The 21,112-nt window shown below is 40.2% G+C and overlaps 1 protein-coding gene and 1 non-coding gene across 3 annotated transcripts in view; both read left to right on the top strand.

Annotated features, from left to right (window-relative positions):
* NUMA1 (nuclear mitotic apparatus protein 1) overlaps window positions 1–21,112 on the top strand; it is a 71,609-nt gene that overhangs the window by 3,939 nt on the left and 46,558 nt on the right. The window contains exon 1 of one of the 2 annotated variants that reach the window (XM_043906021.1): window positions 9,430–9,634. The exons of the other annotated variant lie outside the window; for it this stretch is intronic. The gene's annotated coding sequence lies outside the window, so the exon portion shown is untranslated. Of the gene's footprint in view, window positions 1–9,429; window positions 9,635–21,112 lie in introns of those variants that run through there. 2 annotated transcript variants of the gene reach the window in all.
* Window positions 14,086–14,193, top strand: LOC122703940. Its single transcript, XR_006343674.1, has one exon. It is a non-coding gene; the product is annotated as a U6 spliceosomal RNA (small nuclear RNA).

Raw genomic sequence — 21,112 nt, 5'->3', positions numbered from 1 at the left:
TAATTTTTTGGAATAGTTTGAGAAGGATGCGTGTTAACTCTTCTTTAAATATTTGGTAGAATTTCACCTATGAAGTCGTCTGGTCCTGGACTTTTGTTTATTGGGAGTTTTTTAAATTGCCAATTTGATTTTATTACTGGTAATTGGTCTGTTCATATTTTCTATTTCTTCCTGATTCATTCTTAGGAGGTTGTATATTTCTGGGAATTCGTCCATTTCTCTTAGGTTGTCCATTTTTTGACATATGCCTCTTTAAATAGTGCCTCTCCCTGATCTCATATTTAACTTATTTTGAGCCTTCTAGTGGCTTCCCCAGTGGCTCAGCAATAAAGATTCCGGCTGCAGTGCAGGAGACACAGGAGACTGGGGTTCAATCCTTGGGTTGGAAAGATCCCCTGGAGGAGGGTATGGCAACCCACTCCAGTATTGCCTGGAGAATCCCGCAGACAGAGGAGTCTGGTGGGCTGCAGCCCATAGGGTTGCGGTGTCAGACATGACTAAAGTGACTTAGTGGCAGCAGCAGTAGCAGAGCCTTCTAATTCTGTCCTCCACATCTCTTATTCTTTATAATTTCCATCTCTATCTTTCTGTGTTACGTCTGGATAATTTCCTTTAAGCTATAATTAGTTTACTTTTTGAATTCTTATTTTTCATTTGCTAAGTTTTTCATTTCTACAAGTACTGTGGTTCATTTTCAAATCTGGCTGTCTGTTTCATGGTATCTTGCTTTTGTCTTGTGTTTCCAATTCTTCTATAATAACGTTAAATAAGTTTAATGTGTCCTGTTTTCTGAAGTTTTGGGGATATAATCCTGCCATTTGCTTTAATGACTCTGGTCATGATGGATTGTTTCCTCAAGTATTTTATAATTTTAGATTGTGAGCTCATTCAAAGCAGTATCATCTATGGTGGTCTTTTTAAAAAGCATTTTTATTTATTAGTTTATTTTTGGCTGCAATGGGTCTTCATTGCTGCTCTTGGGATTTCTCTAGTTGTGGTGAGCTGGGGCTCCTCTTTGCAATGCACAGGCTTCTCATTGCGCTGGCTTCTCTTGTTGTGGAGCATGGGCTCTAGGTGCTCGGACTTCAGTAGTTGCAGCACTCGGGCTTAGTTGCCTGCAGCGTGTAGAATCTTTCCAGAGCAGGGGTGGAACCCATGTCCTCTGTGTTGGCAGGCAGATTCTAACCACTAGACCACCAGGGAAGTCCTGTGGTAGTCTTGTGTAGCTTGAGTTGAGGTCAGTTCTCTCAAAAAAAGCTTTTTTTTTTTAAATCAACTTTGCTTAATTATAATTTATGTACAATAAAATTTATTTAAAGTAAAAAGTTTTGACAGATGTATACATTTAGAAAAAGCTGCCACAGTCATGATACAGAGCATTCCCATAACTCCCAAAAATTTCCTTATGCCTCTTTACAGATCATCATTGGCCCCCAAGAACCAAGTATCTAATTACTGAAGATTAATTTGTGTTTTCTAGAATTTTATCTAGAAAATATATACAGAGTATATGTTTGTGTCTGCTTTCTTTCAGGCAGTGTAATGCATTTGATATTTATGTATTTAGTGCATGTATCAGTAATTTGTTACTTTCTGTTGCTCAGACTAACACACAATTGTACTCATCTCACACGCTAGTAAAGTAATGCTCAAAATTCTCCAAGCCAGGCTTCAGCAATATGTGAACCGTGAACTTCCAGATGTTCAAGATGGTTTTAGAAAAGGCAGAGGAACCAGAGATCAAATTGCCAACATCTGCTGGATCATTGAAAAAGCAAGAGAGTTCCAGAAGAACATCTATTTATGCTTTATTGACTATGCCAAAGCCTTTGACTGTGTGGATCACAATAAACTGTGGAAGATTTTGAAAGAGATGGAAAGACCACCTGACCTGCCTCTTGAGAAATCTGTATGCAGGTCAGGAAGCAATAGTTAGAACTGGACATGGACCAACAGACTGGTTCCAAATAGGAAAAGGAATATGTCGAGGCTGTATATTGTCACCCTGCTTATTTAACTTATATGCAGAGTACATCATGAGAAATGCTGGGCTGAATGAAGCACAAGCTGGAATCAAGACTGTTGGGAGAAATATCAGTAACCTCAGATATGCAGATGACACCACCTTTATGGCAGAAAGCAAAGAAGAACTAAAGAGCCTCTTGATGAAAGTGAAAGAGGAGAGTGAAAAGTTGGCTTAAATCTCCACATTCAGCAGACTAAGACCATGGCATCCAGTCCCATCACTTCATGGGAAATAGATGGGGAAACAGTAGGAACAGTGGCTGACTTTATTATTCTGGGCTCCAAAATCACTGCAGATGGTGACTGCAGCCATGAAATTAAAAGACGCTTACTCCTTGGAAGGAAAGTTATGACCAACCTAGACAGCATATTAAAAAGCAGAGACATCACTTTGTCCACAAAGGTCTGTCTAGTCAAGGCTATGGTTTTTCCAGTAGTCATGTATGGATGTGAGAGTTGGACTATAAAGAAAGCTGAGCACCGAAGAATTGATGCTTTTGAACTGTGGTGTTGGAGAAGACTCTTGAGAGTCCCTTTGACTGCAAGGAGATCCAACCAGTCCATCCTAAAGGAGCTCAGTCCTGGTTGTTCATTGGAAGGACTGATGTTGAAGCTGAAACTCTAGTACTTTGGCCACCTGGTGCGAAGAGCTGACTCATTTGAAAAGACCCTGATGCTGGGAAAGATTGAAGGCAGGAGGAGAAGGAGACGAGGATGGAGGAGAGGATGAGATGGTTGGATGGCATCACTGACTCAATGGACATGGGTTTGGGTGGACTCCGGGAGTTGGTGATGGACAGGGAGGCCTGGCGTGCTGCGGTTCATGGGGTCGCAAAGAGTCAGACATGACTGAGTGACTGAATTGGAACTGTTGCTAAGTAGTCTTCCTTTGTATGACTATATCATACAATTTTGTTTATCATTTACTTTTTAAAATGTATTTTTATTGTAATATTTACAATATTGTGTTGGTTTCTGCCATACATCAACATGAATCAGCCATAGGTATACATATGTCCTCGCTCCCTCCCACCTCTCACCCCATCCCACCCCTCTAGGTTGTCATAGAGCACTGGCTTGAGCTCCCTGCATCATATAGCATTTCCCCCACTGGCGATCTGTTTTACACAGAGTAATGTATATGTTTCAATGCCACCTTCTTCCCCCACTGTGCCCACAAGTCTGTTCTCTTATGTCTGTGTCTCTGTTGCTGCCCTGCAAATTGGTTCATCAGTGCCGTTTTTCTAGATTCCATACATATGTGTTAATATATACTTGTTTTCCTCTTTCTAACTTACTTTACTCTGTATAACAGGCTCTTCATCCGCCTCACTACTGGTGATTCAGATTTGTTCCTTTTTATGGCTGAGTAATATTTCATTGTAATTATGTACCACACCTTCTTTATCTATTCATCTGTTGATGGACATTTAGGTTGCTTCCTTGTCCTTTGTAAATAGTGGCCTTTGTAAATAGTGCTGCTGTGAACATTGGGGTACATGTATCTTTTAGAATTGTGGTTTTTCTCAGGGTAAGTGCCCAGTAGTGGATCTGCTGTGTCATATGGTAGTAGTATTCTTAGTTGGTTTTTTTTTTTTTTTTAATTAGTTGGAGACTAATTACTTTACAATATTGTAGTGGTTTTTGCCATACATTGACATGAATCAGCTATGGATTTACATGTGTTCCCCTTCCCGATCCCCCCTCCCTTATTCTTAGTTTTTTAAGAAATCTCCATACTGTTCTCCATGGTGGCTGTACTAATCCACATTCTCACCAACTATGCAAGAGGGTTCCCTTTTCTCCACACCCCTTGATAGCATTTATTATTTGTAGATTTTTTGATGATGGTCATTCTGACTGCTATATCATTTACAGTTCATGGACACTTGGGCTGTTGGCAGTTTTTGGCTGTTGTGAATAAAATTGCTGTGAGCATTCATGTACAAATCTTTGTGATATGTGAACATACATTTTCCTGACTCTTTGGCGTGAAATGGCTGGGTCATATGGCAAGGTATTTTTAATTTTTAAGAAATTACCAGTTTTCCAAAATGGTTGTACTATTTTATGTTCCCATTGCAGTATCTGAGAGTTTTGGTTTTTTTATTTTCTTACCAATATTTGGTATAGTAAGTCTTTTTAATTTTTGTCATTCTCATGGAGATGTAGTGTTATTATGATTTTAATTTGCATTTTCCTGATGATGAACATCTTTTCATGTATTTATTGGCCATTTGTGTGTCTCCTGCTACAACTTTGTATTTGCTTCTTTGGGAACTCAAGGCTTAACCCCCAACCTGGGGTTAAAATGTCTGTAATTTTTCTTTACTTGTAGATTTCTAGGCCACAGATTTATTATAAATTTTTAAATTCCAAATCCACCTCTTGTGTGCACCCAGGTTATTAATTCCTGGAAAGTTTTTTTTCCTCCCACTTTACTACGTTTGTAAGGCAACCTTGCTTATTTTCCTGTGGACAGGTTTTTTTGTTTTTTTTTCCTAGTCTCTTTTTACTGAGGGTCTCAGGGTCACAAAGAGTCAGATGCAACTGAAGCAACTAAGCATGCACACCAAGCCTTTATACAGAGATCTCAGTTGCTTTTTATGGGCTCAAGATCTGAAGTATGAGGAGGTCACAGATTCCTTACATTGCTAGGACAGCTATGCCTCACTAATCAAATTTTCAGCTTCTGTTTCAGGAAACAGTTTCTGTTTCCTGGGATTTCTTTTACTTTCTTGTGAGTTCAGTTTATCTAGTGTCAGAATCCTATCAGGAAAATAGAAACCACACACAGGTATTTTAAGAGAGTGAATTCAGTAAAGGGATTTAGTTTAAACCTTTGTTGGAGGGCTGAAAGAGCAAAAAGGGGAATCTTCAAGTAACTTACTTTATAACTGCATTAAGCGGCTGCTTCATCCAGGACTGAAAAACAAAGGCAGAAGGTTGGGGTTGGCAGAACTTAGAATTCTGGAGGGATCTGGTGGGACCGCGCCTGGAATCTCTGAGGAGAAGGCGTTGCCTGGTGTTGCTGGTGTCTCAGGAGCCCACAGAAGGGGCCTTGGGGAGCCAGGTTTGGTTGAGCCCTGCTCTGGTGCCTCAAAGAGGGAGTTTAGAAGGAAGCAGGGAGAAACCAACTGCAGTTGTCAGGAGCAGAGAGCCACAGGAAGAAGGAAGTCCCTGGCAGCCTCCTCCTGCCTTCGATTTTTCCTGTTTGCACCCCGTTAACAGACCCTAACTGGGAGCCAGCTGGCAAAGGTGAAGTGGTATTGGAAGAGTCCAAGCCCCAGCAACGCAGAGCAGACCATAACTACAGGGTAGGTGTGGTTCTAAGAGATAGTAATTTGACTAGCAAGTCAAAAAGGATTTTTATTCTGTTTTACTAGGCATTTTCAGGCACATTTAGTAGGAAGATTTTCAGGTTACCTGGTCCATTATATCAGCAGTCAGTAACAGCGATAGCTGACTTTGTTTTTTTCTGGCATATAATGTGAGCCAGGCACTGTTCTAAGCACTTTACATGAACTGCTTCCCAAAGCTCTATCGTACTGTTGTTGTTGCTATAACTTAGTTTACCCAAAGCTATACAGTTTGTAAGAGGTGGAGCTGGTGTTCTGATCCAAGCGTTCTGGGTTCCGTAACATTCTTAACTTCTCTGTTGTGCTGAGAGTTCCTCCCCTACATCAAACCAGAATCTATCCTCCTCTGACTTCCACTCGCTAGTTCTGGTTTTGTCTTCTCGCAAGGGGTCATATGAGTCTTTCTCCTCATCTGCATGACAAACATGCATATATTTGAAAAAGTTTTCATGTTTCGTGCCATGAATTTCAGACACTTCGTCAGGGTGGTTATCCTTCTTCCTCTGCATGTGCGCTCTGCCTTTCAGAGGTGGGGCATAGATTGGTCTGCTAACATGACCTCAGCTGGTTTGATGCTTTGGGTGGCTCTGTCATTCATGCCTCTCCTCCCACTATGGGCAGCCTTCCCCGCCACACAACCCCCTGCCCCCAGCCAAACGGCAACCTTTTCAGTATGAACTATGTACCAGGTCTCTACCATCCTGTGTTAGTTTGGTTGATTTCTTTTATTCTACATGCAGGGCTTTATATTTAGTCCTATTAAATTATACATTTGCTATTTTTGATACATCAAACCTGTTAAGATCTTTTTGCCATATCAAATCTAAAAACATTGTATTTTCTTTTCTTCACAGTTTACAATTCCAGAGTTTAACACACCAACCTTACATGTTACATTCTGTCTTTGGTAAAACATGCTAAATATGGTAGGTTTGAGAAGCAAGCTGAATGTTATACCTCTAGAGATCTTGAGGACTTCCCTGGTGGCTCAGAGGGTAAAGCGTCTGCCTTCAATGCAGGAGACCTAGGTTCGATCTCTGGGTGGGGAAGATCCCCTGGAGAAGGAAATGGCAACCCACTCCAGTATTCTTGCCTGGAAAACCCTGTGGATGGAGAAGCCTGGTGGGCTACAGTCCATGGAGTCACAAGAGTCAGACACGACTGAGCAACTTCACTTTCACTTTTTTTCAATAGAGATCTTACTTCAATTGATGGAAGTTTGGGGGGAATAGTTTTGACTAGACTTTCTGCTAAATTGCCGGGGGAGCTATCCGGAAGGGACAGAATCTTGGCTGTCAGTGATGGGAGGAGAGAGTCAAGGTTAAGGGTTGGCCATTGGGCAGTCGGTCACCCTAATAACGGACCACTTGGCAGAAGTAAAATGATCTGGTGTCTGAGGAGAGGAGAGGGAGCATATTGTACAGCATGCTGCTGGGCTGAGGCCTCTGTTGGCAGCTGTGTCCGCTGCCCTTTCTCTCCTCTTTAAGGACCAGTTTCTTTGAAGTCAGTGCAGGAAGTGCCAGTGATTCAGCCTTGCAGATTTCTTCTGCCTTATTGCAGGTAAGGACTGGTTTGTCTGGTGAGGAGTAAAGACCGTGCATATATTTCAGGCATATTTATTTGACCACTTGAGTGCCTTCCTGTGACTGGCCAGAGACACTTTGCAGGCTGTCACGTTTTGGGTATCCTGTGGTAAGGTGGATACAGAGCCCTTTGTCTTATGTGTGGTTAATGACTGCATTCTGCCCTGTAAGGGGTCATTTGCCGAGTGTCTGACTTCTGGATGGTCTCAATGAGGGATGAGGTAACAAGAGCTTTGATTGCCTACTTTTCTGTCTTGCTTATGGCATGCTGAGGTGAGTTTGAGGGAAGCTTCTGGTTCACTTGGAGTTTGCCACTGTATCCCTCATGCACTGCTGCCAAGTAGACTCTGTCTGGTTTGCTGACCCCAAAGCCCAGTTTCCTTGTGCAGTGAGCACATACATAATGTGTGTTTACTTCACCTCTCACAGAGCTGAGTATTTAAAGATGTATATGTGTACCTATACACACACACCCACACCCATACACACACACACACACATACACACCCCACACACACACACACACACACACACACACACACACACACACACACACACACACACACACACACACACAAATACAGGAGTTACCTACTTCCCAAGCTCTTCAAACCTCCAGATACTTTACAGGAATAATGTAACAAATGTTTCTATATTCTTCACCTCAGTTCACTGATTGTTAACATTTTGCTGTTTTGGCCTCTGTCCTTCATTTTCTGAACCTTTTGACTGTTAGATGTGAACTTCATGTTACTTCATCCCTTAAATAGTCCAGCAGGTATTTGCTGAAAAAATAAGAACATCTTCCTATGCTAACCACAATAAAATTACACTCAGAAATTAAGTGTGTTCAGTACAATACTTGTTCAGATTGCTCTGGTTTTTCCAGTGATGTCTTTCATAGTTTTTTTTTTTTTTGGTCATTTCAGGATCCGTTGAAAGATCATGCATGTGTTAGTTGTCATGACTTTGTCATGCCCTTAGTATGCTTTAACTTTGAACAATTTAAAAAAATTTCTTTATTTGCTGCACTGGGTCTCACTTGTGTCATGTGAAACCTTTTGTTGTGTCTCATGGACTCTCTAGTTTTGGCACATGGGCTCAATAGTTGTGGTGCAAGGGCTTAGTTGCTCCACAGCATGTGAGATCTTAGTTCCCTGATGACCAGGGATCTAACCTGCATCCCCTGCATTGCAATGCAGATTCTTAACTACTGGATCACCAGGGAAGTCTGAACTTTCAACAGTTTTTAAATCTCTTAATCTTGAATGCCTTTTTGTCTGTCATATCATTGACATTCTTTAGAGTTCAAGTCAGTTGTTTGCAGAATGTCTCTTAATTTGGATTTGTATGACTATTACCTCTTGATTAGATTCAGGATCACATTTTTTGGTAGAACTAGATAGGTTAGTACAGTAGTTTGATAGTGAAGCTAGACAGGGAAGCAGTGTTCAGTTTTGCATGACAGTATATAATTTAGCACCTGATTATGTTTTCTGATCTGTAAGCCCCACAGGAATTGAGTGGAGTTCAGAAGGACCTGGAGGAACCAGGAAAGACTTTAGCAGGAAGATGGGGTTTGAAAGATGGACAGAATTTTGGGGCAGTTGGAATATGGTTAGACAAACTGCTCTTTGGACTTCTCATCCTGCTAGTAAAGTTATATATCATGAAAAGTGAGTTTCCTCTTCAGAGTTTAGAGCTCTGTATCTTCCATAGTTTTTGTACTGCTGGGAAGCCTAATAGTTTAGAGCTCTTGCTTTGGTTTCAGATAGGCCAGGAGACTGTGCTCAGCATTTTTCCAACTGCCTAACCTTAGGGAAGTTTTCTTACATGAAAGCTAGAAAGAGTATTGGTAACTCTTTAAAATATTACTGTGATGCTCATAGTGCAATATTGCATAAATAACTTGAATGAAAATATTTGAATGCCATTAGGTGGGGGCTACACTTCTTAGTTTTTCCGGGTGCCTCACTGAAACATTCATTTCTATTACCTGCCAAACCCCAGAAGGGGCTTGGATTTACCACTGCTGGATAACTAAAGGCATGGAAATGAGAAAGGGCTTGGCTCATGAGAGAAGTGGGAAGACTGGCTTGATTAGTTCAGAGTGTACACTGTGGAATAGTGAGAAATACGGTTGAATAAATGACTTGAGGCCATGTAATGGATGGCTTGGGAAGTTAAGCCAAAGAATTTGAATATGGTGCTTAAGGAAGAAAACCACGGAAGGTTTTTGAGCAGGTGGGCAATCCTTGGAAATGTGAATGGTACAGAGTCTCTTGAGGAAGGACCTTTCCTGCTGTGGAGACTGGAATTCTAGAATTCTAGTAGGGCAGAGTCTTCCCTGTGCTGACCATGCTGGGGTGTGGTTTGGGCTGTCTTGCCGCAGGAGGCCAGACTTTCTGCCCCAGTGACTCTTCCTGCTGTGTCACTGACTCACCCCGTTGACCTAGGCTGCGTGGCTTTCCTTCCGGTGGCTGGCTGATCTACAGAGCGCTGGGGCTGCCAGGGTGAGGTGAGGCCGAGCTGACCCACAGCTGTTCGGTGAGATGGGGGAATGATCAGCATTCCTGTGCCTTTGCCCCTTCCCTGGGTTGAGGCTAGTTATAACCCAGGTTGCCAGGGATCGCTTCGTCCCAGCCTGAGAAAGCTGTTCACCAGGAGGTAAGTCAAGATGGCTCCTGCCCCTCTCTGCTTTTTCATAGGTCAGCTTTTCCTCAAACAGGATTTCTGCTGCTTTCTTTTCCCTTGATCCAGGTCCTTCTAAGTAACCTCTTTCACTTAATTGAAGTAAACAGGTTTCTACAGGAAGTGGGCAGAGATGTTTAATAAATATATTTTTCTTGCTGTGGGTGGAGTGTCTGGGGGGTCTCACTGACCCCTGTTGTGAGGTAGTTTACCCAGAATTCTTGTGAACTAGATATCGAATGAAGGCTCAAACTCATAGGGAGCGACTGCAGAGAAGTTCTGGTCTTAAGCTATCATTTCTTAGCAACTGGGTTTCAAAACCATTCTTGGTATGCTTTAGTGTCCTGAGTTAAAGACAACAGTGAGGAACAGGAAGGGGGAGGTGCCTGGATTAGGATATGTTTGTGGCTTATGCTAGGAGTTAGGATGACTAGGTTTCTAGTCCTGATTACTGCTCACCAGCTGTGTGATTAGGGACCAACTGTCTAACCCCAGTGGACTAGAGTTTTCTCATGTAAAAATGAGCAGTTTGTATGATCTGGAAGATTTCTTCCAGGGCCAAAATCTATGATTATATAATGTGTGATTATAAATCAGTATTATAGTTTAAAAGGCAGTTCCCAAAGGAGTCTGTGTAAACTTTAGGAGACTATTTTGATTACCATCTTCATTTAATTTAACAAGATTGGAAAAGGTTTGTTTAAAAGGGTGTCACTTCCTTTATACTCACTGTGTGTATGCTTACTTCTAGGTCAAGGTGACTAGATAGTGGAGAAAATTAGCCTTTCTCATGAAAATCCTCCCAAATCACAAATGTGTTAAGGGCCAAAAAGTGTTGGAACGTGTTACTGTGGAACACTGCGACTGAGGAGCCACTGAGGTCCCAGCTCCAGGAGACCCACGGCCACAAGTTGTGCAGGCTGCAGCAGCCCCTGGTCACCAGCACGCCATGGTCCATTGGGATGCTTCCCAGGTGGTGTGCTGAAGCAGATGATTTGGTAGCTCCATGCTTTTGCAGGAGAAGTGATGTACCAAGTTACTTGATTTTTTTGTCATTGTTTACTTACTAGGTTTGGTCAGCACTTTGAGAGACAGTGGGGGTTGTTGGGAAGGGGGTGGTGAAAGCAGAGGGGCTCTCCAGTGCATTTCAGTTAGGCTGTCTGTAGTACCCTTGAATCTGTGCCAGGCAATGGTGGTCTTGTTGATAACTAGTCAGAAAAATAAAGTGTTAGGCATCCAAGTCAAAAGATTCTGTCACCAAGACACTCTGTGATCATTCGCTATTCTCTTTCTTAAAGCCATGTTTTCTTCATTTATATACTGAAAAATTTAGATACTAAGAGTTCCAGATCTGAAACCAGGTAGGCCAAAGGAGGTTTGAGGTGGGGAAGGATCTGTTTGTCCTGAGCTGCTTGACTATTAGACAAGGGGTAGAAGTGGAATTCCTTTTTAGTACTTGAATTATAGCGACTATACTCTCTACTAACAGTCACAGCTGAGTGATCAAACGTGAAGCAGCTATTTAATGAGAAGCAGGCCTTGGGAGCTTTCTCCTGAAAAACAATCACAGGACTTGCTGGTCCTGAGAGAAGTAGTCGTTCCCTGGTAGGACCTATTGTTTAGAGGAGGTGGGGGTGAATGTGATCAAAATGCACAGTGTGGATATTGTGATTTAGATGGTTTAGAGACTTTGTTCCCTGCTGTTGTTAATTTCAAGCCTCTCTTTAAAGAGATTCTCTTAATGATTGGAGCAGTGTGGGATCCATTTAGAGAAAAGGTCCCATGTAACCACAATTAGAAATTAAATGCCTAAAAGCAGAGCCAGTTGCTGGAGAGACTGAAGTGGCCTAATCAGCTGCTTTTCAATACTCAGGTCCTAGGGTGACAGCAGCCAGAGAATAGCCTGCTTGGTGAGCCTGCTGGGTACTAGGCTGGGAGATTTGGGCTCCCAAGAGAGGAAGAGGTGACCTGTAGTATCCACACCTCTTAATCTCTCTGTTTCTCTTCTTTCCCTCAGTGCCCTTTAGTTTTAATTAGGATTGTGTAAACACAGCCAGCTTGCCAGTCCCCTTAAAGTGGCAGGCCTATGACAGCTTTTTGCTGGTCACTCTTACCTAGGTATGTGGCTTTAAATTAGAGGGCTTGTCCTCTCTGACAGTTCAGCTTCACTGGCTGCCTCACTGAAAGAATCCATTAGAAGAGGGCCAGCTGGCTGTCATTCAGTCGGGCAGCATTATTTAGCACCTGCGGTGTGCAGGCATTGTGCTGGAATGGAGCTGATAAGTGAATAAGATGGTTTCTGCTCTTCAGGAGCTTAGTCAAGTGAAACATATGTGCAACTAGTGTCGACCCAAGGAGGAATGAAATGAAGTGTGTAGAGGAACAAGCAATATGGGAGCATATAGAGGAGACAGCAGTTGTTCCTGAATTGGGGGGAACAAGGAGAGCATCTGAAGGGAGAAAGCATTTGAGCCAGGTTGTAACTGGTGAATTAGAATTCCTTAAGTTTATAATTTTATTTATTTATTTATTTCTGGCTGTGCTGGGTCTTCCTTGCTCCAAGGGTTTTTCTCTAGTTTTGGAGAGTGGGGGCTACTCTCTAGTTGCTGTGTACAGGCTTGCCGTTTCGGTGGCTTCTCGTTGCAGAGCACTGGCTCTAGGGTGCCGCTTCAGTAGTTATGGTTCCCAGGCTCTAGAGAAGAGGCTCAAGAGTTGTAGCACATGGTCTTAGTTGCTCTGTGGCATCTGGGATCTTCCTGGATCAGGAATTGAACCTGTGTCTCCTGCATTGGCAGGCAGATTCTTTACCCTGAGCCACCAGGAAAATTCTAGAATTCCTTAAGTTTAGAAGGGCATTTTGGAGGAGGTTATAGAATGGCAGCAGCACAGACCCTGGGGAAATGTTTGGCATATTTGGGAAAAGTGCTCCTGAGATAGAAGATATTTTGGAGGAATGAGCTGGAAATGAGGCCGGAAAAGATGTTTGGTTGGATCTTAAAGAACATTAAGAGTCATACTAAGAGATTTGGATTTTATTCTGCATGAAGTTAGCTCATGAGTGTTTTGGATGAGGAGTGACACGATCCCAGCCATGTGATTTAGGTTCTGATGTGTTTTTCAGGTGTAAGGTCTTTGATTTCAGGGTTGAGAAGGTGGTCGTCTTAGTTCTTAAAGTACAAAGTTTGTCAGGCATCTAATGTTTAGGTACTTTTTTCCTTAGTTATATTTTCTAAGAAAGAAAAGATAGTGAAGTCACTCAGTCATGTCCAACTCTTTGCAACCCTATGGACTGTAGCCTACCAGGCTCCTCCGTCCATTGGATTTTTCCAGGCAAGAGTACTGGAGTGGGTTGCCATTTCCTCCAAAAGCAAGAAGACAGGAAGTAGTTGGCAGTGTCCCTTTAGACTGAGCTTTCCTTACCCCTCAAAGATGAAAATTTTCTTAGACATATATATCATGCAGTCTTGTTTCATAGGTTACTTACTATTGCTTATTCTTTGAGGATAAAACCCATCATAAGGGGTCAACTTCTGATTATATAGTGGAAACCAACGACATATTTTTGAACTGGTTGAAAAATAGCATATAATCATTGTAGGAAATATGAAAAGTACAGAAAAAAAATAGAAAAATATATAAAGAAAAAGCTAAAATCATCCATAACTGTACCATCTGGAGAAAACCACTTATTTTCATTTTAGTATTTTGTACCTATGCATATTTCTCTGTGGAGTAGTCCAGGTCATATAGTACCTACAATTTTGTCTTCTGCTTTTTCTCTGTTTCCCATTGGTTTTTATTATATGTGTGTGTGTGTTAGTTGCTCAGTTGTGTCTCACTCTTTGAGACCCCATGGACTGTACCCTGCAAGGCCCCTCTGTCTGTGGAGTTCTCCAGGCAAGAATACTGGAGTGGGTAGTCATTCCCTTCTCCAGGGGATCTTCCTGACCCAGGGATCGAACTCAGGTCTCCTGCATTGCAGGTCCAGTGCTATACTGCCGCTTCCCACTTGCTGTCTGTTTTACACATGGTAATATATATGTTTCAGTCCTGATTTCCTCATTTGCCCCACCTTCCCCTTCCCCCTCCTTGTCCACATGTTCATTCTCTATGTCTGTCTCTATTCCTGCCCTTTAAATTGGTTCGTGTGCACCATTTTTTCTAGATTCTACATGTATCCTTAATATACGATAAATGTTTTTCTCTTTCTGACTTAACACTCTGTATGACAAACTCTGGGTCCATCCACATCTCCAAAAATAACCCAATTTTCCCCAGCCTTTTTATGGCTAAGTAATATTCCATTGTATGTATGTGTTACATCTTCTTTATCCATTAATCATATAGGATTTTTATAGTGCTTTCAGCTTTTTCTATTTTAAACAATACTGTAATGCTTTGATACAGATTATAAAAGTAATAGATATGTGCTCGCTTCGGCAGCACATATACTAAAAATTGGAACGATACAGAGAAGATTAGCATGGCCCCTGCGCAAGGATGACACGCAAATTCGTGAAGCGTTCCATATTTTGAAAAAGAAAAAAAAAAAAAAAAAAGTAATAGATATAATAAGTAAGTCTGTTGCACTTCGTGCTTTATCCTAATCTTACTCTACAGAGGTAACAATGGCTTATTTATTTATTTTTTAACAATGACTTATTAATAGTTTTTATTACTTTATAATTTATTAGTAATTTCTGTTGTATCTTTGCATGAACATTTTTTTTTTTAATTTTTGCATGAACATTATTATGCATAAGTTTTGGTCAGTATTTTTTGTTATTATGATGTATGTCTGCAAGTGAATTACTGGGTGAAATGATGTGAAATTAAATTTTCCTGATTGTATGTCATGGTACAGTTTAGAAAACTTGAAAAATAAGGTGTTTAAGGGAGAAAGTAAGAGTGATCCATAATTCCACAAATCAGAGATAAACATTATTTGACTTGTTTCCTTATAAATATACACATGCACGTTCATACGCACAAGTGTGCAGGTGTGTGTATATGTATCACATACACATCTGTATATGTAGTTTAAAAAATAAATGGTCATACCCACTAACACTATTTATGCTGCTTTTAAAATTCAGCATTCCTCATGTCATTAAAATTAGTTAAAATATTTTTAATGACTGCATAAGGCTTCATCGTATGCATGTATCTTAATTTACTTGAGTTATTGTTAGATATTTAGTTTTTCTCCAGTTTTTCATAATGTTAAATAATTATATTAGTACCTATACATGTATTTATGTTTCAGATAATTTTCTAGACTTTTATTGCTGTGAATGGAATTATTTGATCAAAGAACACCAAACTTTTTTTTTAGCAGTCTCACTTTAAAATTTTTTGGTAAAATATGCATAACAAAATTTACTATTTTAACATGTTAAATTCATAATTAGGTGTACAATTTAGTGGCATTAAGTGTATTTACAGTGTTGTGCAATCATCACTGCTATTCATTTCTAGGACATTTTATCATCCCAGACAGATTCTCTGTACACATTGAACAATAGTTCCCATTCCTTCCTCCCACAGTCCCTGGTAACCTCTGTTCTACTTTCTATCTCTATGAACCTGCCCATTCTAGGTACCTCATAAATGGGATCATACCATTTTTGTCCCTTTTTGTCTAGTTTATTTCACTTAGCATGTTTGAATATGAACATTTTTTAGGTTCTTGATATGTATTGCCAAATTTCTTTCCAGAGAATCATTTAAAGAATGCCTGATTACTTACATAAGAAAATGCACTGTTCCTTTTTTAATCGTTAGTTTCTCTATTAAAATCCTAGATTGTTATCTTTCCATTATTAAATTATGCAATTTTATACATATTAATGGGATTCCTTTATAGCATATTATTATATAAAGTCAGCTTCTTTGCCATTGTTACATAAGATCAACATTTGGGAGAGGATAGAAGGAGGAAGTGGATGGAGGTGTCACTGTGTGAAGGTCCTATTTGCTAAAATGACCTTTGGAAATGATAGTTCCCCATTTATAAAATGAGGATAATGGCACTTTCCCCATCTGCCCCACAGGAACTGAATGGCCTAAAATTCCCAGTTGAAATTACTTTTATGGCCAGGATCGTCAGAGGGGTAGGATCTAGAAAGCGAGAATCAGCTTCCCTTTCTCACAAAAATCAGGGACCTAACTTTTTTTTGTTTTTTAATATTTTTGTTTGTTTATCGTTTGGTTCTGCCCAGTCTTAGTTGTGGCATACAGGATCTTGCATTGCTGCTTGTGACCTCTTAGCTGTGGCATGTGGTACCTAGTTCCTCAACCAGGGCTCCCTGCTTTGGGAGCTGAGAGTTTTAGCCTGGATCACCAGAGGAAGTCCCAGGACCCTAGCTGTTAGCTATTGGCTGGACATAATGGAAATGTTAGCTGCTTCCTAGTGAATCTTCTCTCTCTAAGCAAAAGGGGAGGAGAGAGATCTCTAATGTGGTGGTAGTGGGGGGGAAGGGATAGTTAGTAGCAGAGAGAGTGGGGCTTCCTTTGATTTCATATTATCCTAGTGCGTGAGTGGGAGCGAAGGTTGCTTATCCACGTCACTGAAGGACCTTAGGAACTGAATCTGTCTCTTACCAGTTGGAATTAAAGAGACAAGGAGAATGAAGAATAGCACATAGAAAACCCTTTAGAGGAGTGTTCCAACCAAGAAGTAGAAGAATGTCTTTTGACTTCTTTTGAGTGTTTTGGATTCATTTCTTCAATATTATATTCCAGACTGATACTGCATATAAATTTATTTTAAAATGAGCCACACTCTCTAACATAGCCACACTCCAGTCAATTGGACAACAGTTAATCTCATTATGAAACTTTTCTTCAGGTGTTAAATTGTTTTGTTTAGATCTGGGTATAAATCTTTTTTGTTCTGCAGGCCATGTAGTTCCAACTATTCACCTTTGCCATTGGTGAAGTGGAGTGTAGCCATAAACACTACATAAATGAATGGGCATGGTTATATTCCAGTAAAACTTGATTTACAAATTAGGGGCAGCTGGCCATCAGGCATAGGTTGGTGACCTCTGGGTCGTGGAGACTACTTTAGATGGTCAGAAGGCCTAGCTTTGATGAGAAGTTGTTGAAAAATTTAGCTTTGAGGTCTGCTACTTACTAGCTATGTCACCTTAGCCTCTCTGAGTTCTCATGTTTAAATTCAAAATAATAATTCTTTCTATTAAAAATAAGAATGACTGATTACGCATAAGGATATTTAACTTTTCTGGAAATCAGGAAAATGTAAATTAAAACAAGACTATATTGCTTTTTATCCTTTATTTGGTAAAATAAAAAAAATAGCATCTATTGTTGGAAGGGTGTTGAAAAGGGAATATTTATGTTCTGTTAATGGAACTATAAATTGGTACACTTTTTTGGATGCTAATTTGGGAGTACTTATCAACATTTAACATGCACAGACTTCATCAATCCCAATTATTGGTACATATCCTAGAGAAATATTAGCTTGTATGTAAAAAGGTTCACTATTTATTACTGTAGCATTCTTTCGTAATACAAATTATACAATATGACTGTAGGTGGGTCGACCAAACACACACACACTTTGTCTAAATACACACACATGTGTATCCATACATATGTGCCTGTGTGTACATGCTTAGGAAAAGTCTGAAAGGTTATACAACAAACTTCTAACAGTGGTACTTCTGAGGAAGGGAGTGCCATTGTCAAAAATGGGTTAAAAGTTTGACAAATGGGGTGTTTTGCATTTTACTCTGTGTACTTCTTTATTATATTATTTCATGGTGATAATGTATTCTCCCTCCTTCCCACTTGTTTGGATAGCTGGTGGGCCGGGAGTGTGACACAGTAGAATTAATTCGCCGGCCGGCTCTGCCCATGTCAGTTGAGTTGGAAGCAGCTGCTGAGCTGAGAACAAGGAGCACATGTATGAGGGGATGGGAGGGCACTGTGCGCAGGCGGCTGGGAGAGGCAGCCAGACAGGCCAGTTCTGATTTACCAAGTAACTATCGTATGTCTTGTCTTGACATTCTCCAAATTGCTTTATTCTCAGTTATCACACAGGGCCCAGAGAGGAATTCAGTGAGCATGCGAAGCATGGATGTTGATAGGAAAAAAAGCAGTCATGTTTGGGACAACAAGGAATGTGTTTGTGTAGAAATAGTTTTTTGTTTCATTTGAAAAGAAATATGTGCAGGGATATTCATTATAGCACTGTTTGAAATCTAACACTGGAAATATCCACGTCCATCAATAGGAAAACACGTGAACATTTTATGGTATATCCTTTATATGCACTGTTGTTATACAGTTTTTTTCAAGTGTGAGTTAGAATTACATTTACTGACCCTTGGGATGTTCATAATCAATTATTGAGAAAAATAAGTTGCAGAGCGATGTTAATATGTAAACCTAGTTTTTGAAAAATAGAGAATAATTTAAAAAATCCTCCTAAAATATAACAAACATACTTGTGCTTATGATTTTGGGGGCCTGGAAAAATCTGATAACATTTCTTTTTTTAAAATTATGGTGATGTGTGCACAAGCCTAGGAACTGAAAGCCTGCAAGTTGTGCGTTTAACTTAATTTTTGGCCATGCTGCGCAGCATGTGGGATCTTAGTTCCCTAACTGGAGATGGAGCCCACCTCCCCCACCCCCCCGCAGCGGAAGCACAGAGTCCTAACTATTGGACCGCCATGGAAGTCCCTAATGTTTCTTATCTTATGGGAGGACTTGGAGGCTGAGAGATTATGGGAGGCTAATTTTATTTTTATCTAACTTTGTATTGCTTCATTAGTTTTACAGAACAAGGAAGATAAACTTCCTGAGTAAAAAATAAAGTTTCCTAAATAGTTTTTCATCTTAATTGATTTCTAAGAGGTACTTTAAATTTTTTTAGTGAGTTAATGAAGTAAAGAATTATGAAAGTAAAAATAGAGTTATCATGTAAATCTCTTGGGTTTAGTATCTGGGTAGTGGAAAGAGAACGCAGGAGCAAGGGAACCAGCTTTGTAGTTGTAGTTCTAAACTTTCTTATGTGTGAGCTTTAATTTAATAAGGTCATTTAACAACTGTTAAACGAGGGCCTCAGTCTTTTCATGTGTAAAGTGAAGAGCTTGTACCGGGAGACAGTGGTCTCCAAGGTCCTTTCTAGGCCTGACATCCCACAGGTTTAGGGTCGTACAGTTCTATAATTGCAACACCTCTTGAGATTTTAGAACGTTGTATTTCATTTACTTTTAAATGCCTTTTGTTTTTGTTACATTTTAACAGTCTGAAATTAAAATGCATTTTATAATTGGCACTGGCTATTTTTTCACATTTTTATTATCTCTAAAATTGAGATATCTTATCATTGAAGATACAGGATAGTTCTACTTTTCAGTGCCTTTTTATTTTCATTAACTATATATGCTTGGCCCCTTTCTGAGCTCCCCTTGCTCCTAATCCCAACAGATTCACTCATATCACCTAGTCGTTCTGGGTAGGGAGAAGTGGGTGGGTGGATATGGTATTTGAGTGTGCAAGGATTTTGTACTAATTAACTGGTAGGTGTCCTATACGTAGCTGCTGCTTGAGAAGTCAGGTAAATATACATGTAGTTCTGAGGTATCCAATTTAATGCTTCTGAACTTTGATTATTCTGTTGTAGTTTTGCCTGGTATTTACTTTTTAAAGTATAACACACATGGAACAGGTTACAAAGTATATAGCTCCTGGAAGTTTACAGAAAATGAACACACCTGTGTAACTAGTCCTATATCAAAAACATTAGCAGCATCCCATTATACCCCCCCTTCCAGCCATTATCCCCGTGCTGTTTTCTTTTTAAAAGGAGTGAAAGTATATGTCAGGATAGCTCATGGTTATCTTGGGTTAGTCTGCTGGAAAGGGCTCCAGGTATGGAGCCAGAACATCAGAGTTGCATCGTGATCCTATTGCTCTTTCGTTGTGTAACCTTAGGGGAGATACTTTTCTGAACTTCATTTCTTTTTGATAAAATGAAAACAATAACGTCTACCTCACAGAACTGTTGTGAGATCACGTGAAATATTTTGTAGATGGAAAATACCATCAGTGGTGAAAAGCCAAAGACAACTGCTAGTTGTTTTCGGTGAGGGAGGGAGAATTCCAAGCAGGAGATGATGTGAACCTCAAGTAAGAAGAGAAATGAAGAAGTTTGTTTGATCCCAAATCCATTCTCTTATCTACCAGTATTATCTCCTTTTTTTGTTGTTGACATTTGGTATAGTCACTAGTTTCTGTTAAATGCTCCAAAATGAAAATAATATAGAGGAGTAGAGGACCTAAATAGAATCCCCAAAGATTTGGAATTTCTTCCATTTTTCTCTCATTTCCTCTCTTAATGCTGGTGCCTCCTAGAGCTGTGTAAGGCAGAGGCTTTGGCCTAAGATTAGCTGATTTCAATAGCAAATGAATATACCACTCCTTACAGGCCCAATAGGGCAAGCATGATCCCACCATAGACCCACTTCTGATTATAGTCACAGTGTTCCAAATGTGACCCAAATTGATATCTCTAACCTATATAAAGATTGCATCTTATAAACAGTTCATTTTAAAAACTTAATTTGAAATCTTTCATTCATTCAGTAAATGCTTATCAGGTGCCATGCACTTTACTCAGTTCTAGGAATTCAGTGGTGAGCACACGGTATGTGATTTCATGGAATTTACAGTAGTAGAAAAAAGAGAATGAAATTTAAAAAGATGTAACTAGAGACTATGAGAGCTCTAAAGGAAAAGAATATGATGCTGTGCCTGACCTAATCCAGGTGGTTAGGGAGATTTTACATGGAGAACTAACATTTGAGCAAAGATATGAAGGTTAAGATGGGGCTTCCCAGGTGGCGCTAGCGGTAAAGAACCCCCCTGCCAACACAGGAGACATAAGAGACTTGGCTTCTGTCCCTGGGTGGGGAGGATCCCCTGAAGGAGGGCATGGCAACCCACTCCAGTATTCTTGCCTGGGGAATCCAGTATTCTTACTGGACAGAGGAGCCTGCAGGCTCTAGTCCATAGGGTCCCACAGAGTTGGACATGACTGAAGCAACTTAGCATGCAATCACGCATGAAGGGTAAGTTAGAATTAATCATGTGGACAGGAAGAGAAAGCTTTGGGTAGGAGGAAGAGCATGCACAACACTAGACCACACACAGAAGTAACTTTTTACTAATGAACTTCAGTACCTTTTTACTAATGAACTTTCAACCTCTGTGCTGGGTACTGTGCTAAGCACCTTCATTACACATACTATCTTATAAATTCCTTTTATCACCCTCTGAGAAAGTATTCTTACTCCCATTTTACAGATGGGAAAGCTTGCACAGTTATTAAAGTCCTAGAGCCAGGATTTTTTTTTTTTTTTTTTTTTTAAATATGGCTCCAGCTTTTTTTGGCTGTGCTGGGTATTTGTTGTTACA

This window comes from Cervus elaphus, chromosome 1 (genome assembly GCF_910594005.1).
Source record: "Cervus elaphus chromosome 1, mCerEla1.1, whole genome shotgun sequence".
Taxonomy (NCBI): domain Eukaryota; kingdom Metazoa; phylum Chordata; class Mammalia; order Artiodactyla; family Cervidae; genus Cervus; species Cervus elaphus.
Note: the sequence above shows the minus strand (reverse complement) of the source record. Positions and strands in the feature narration are given on the sequence as shown.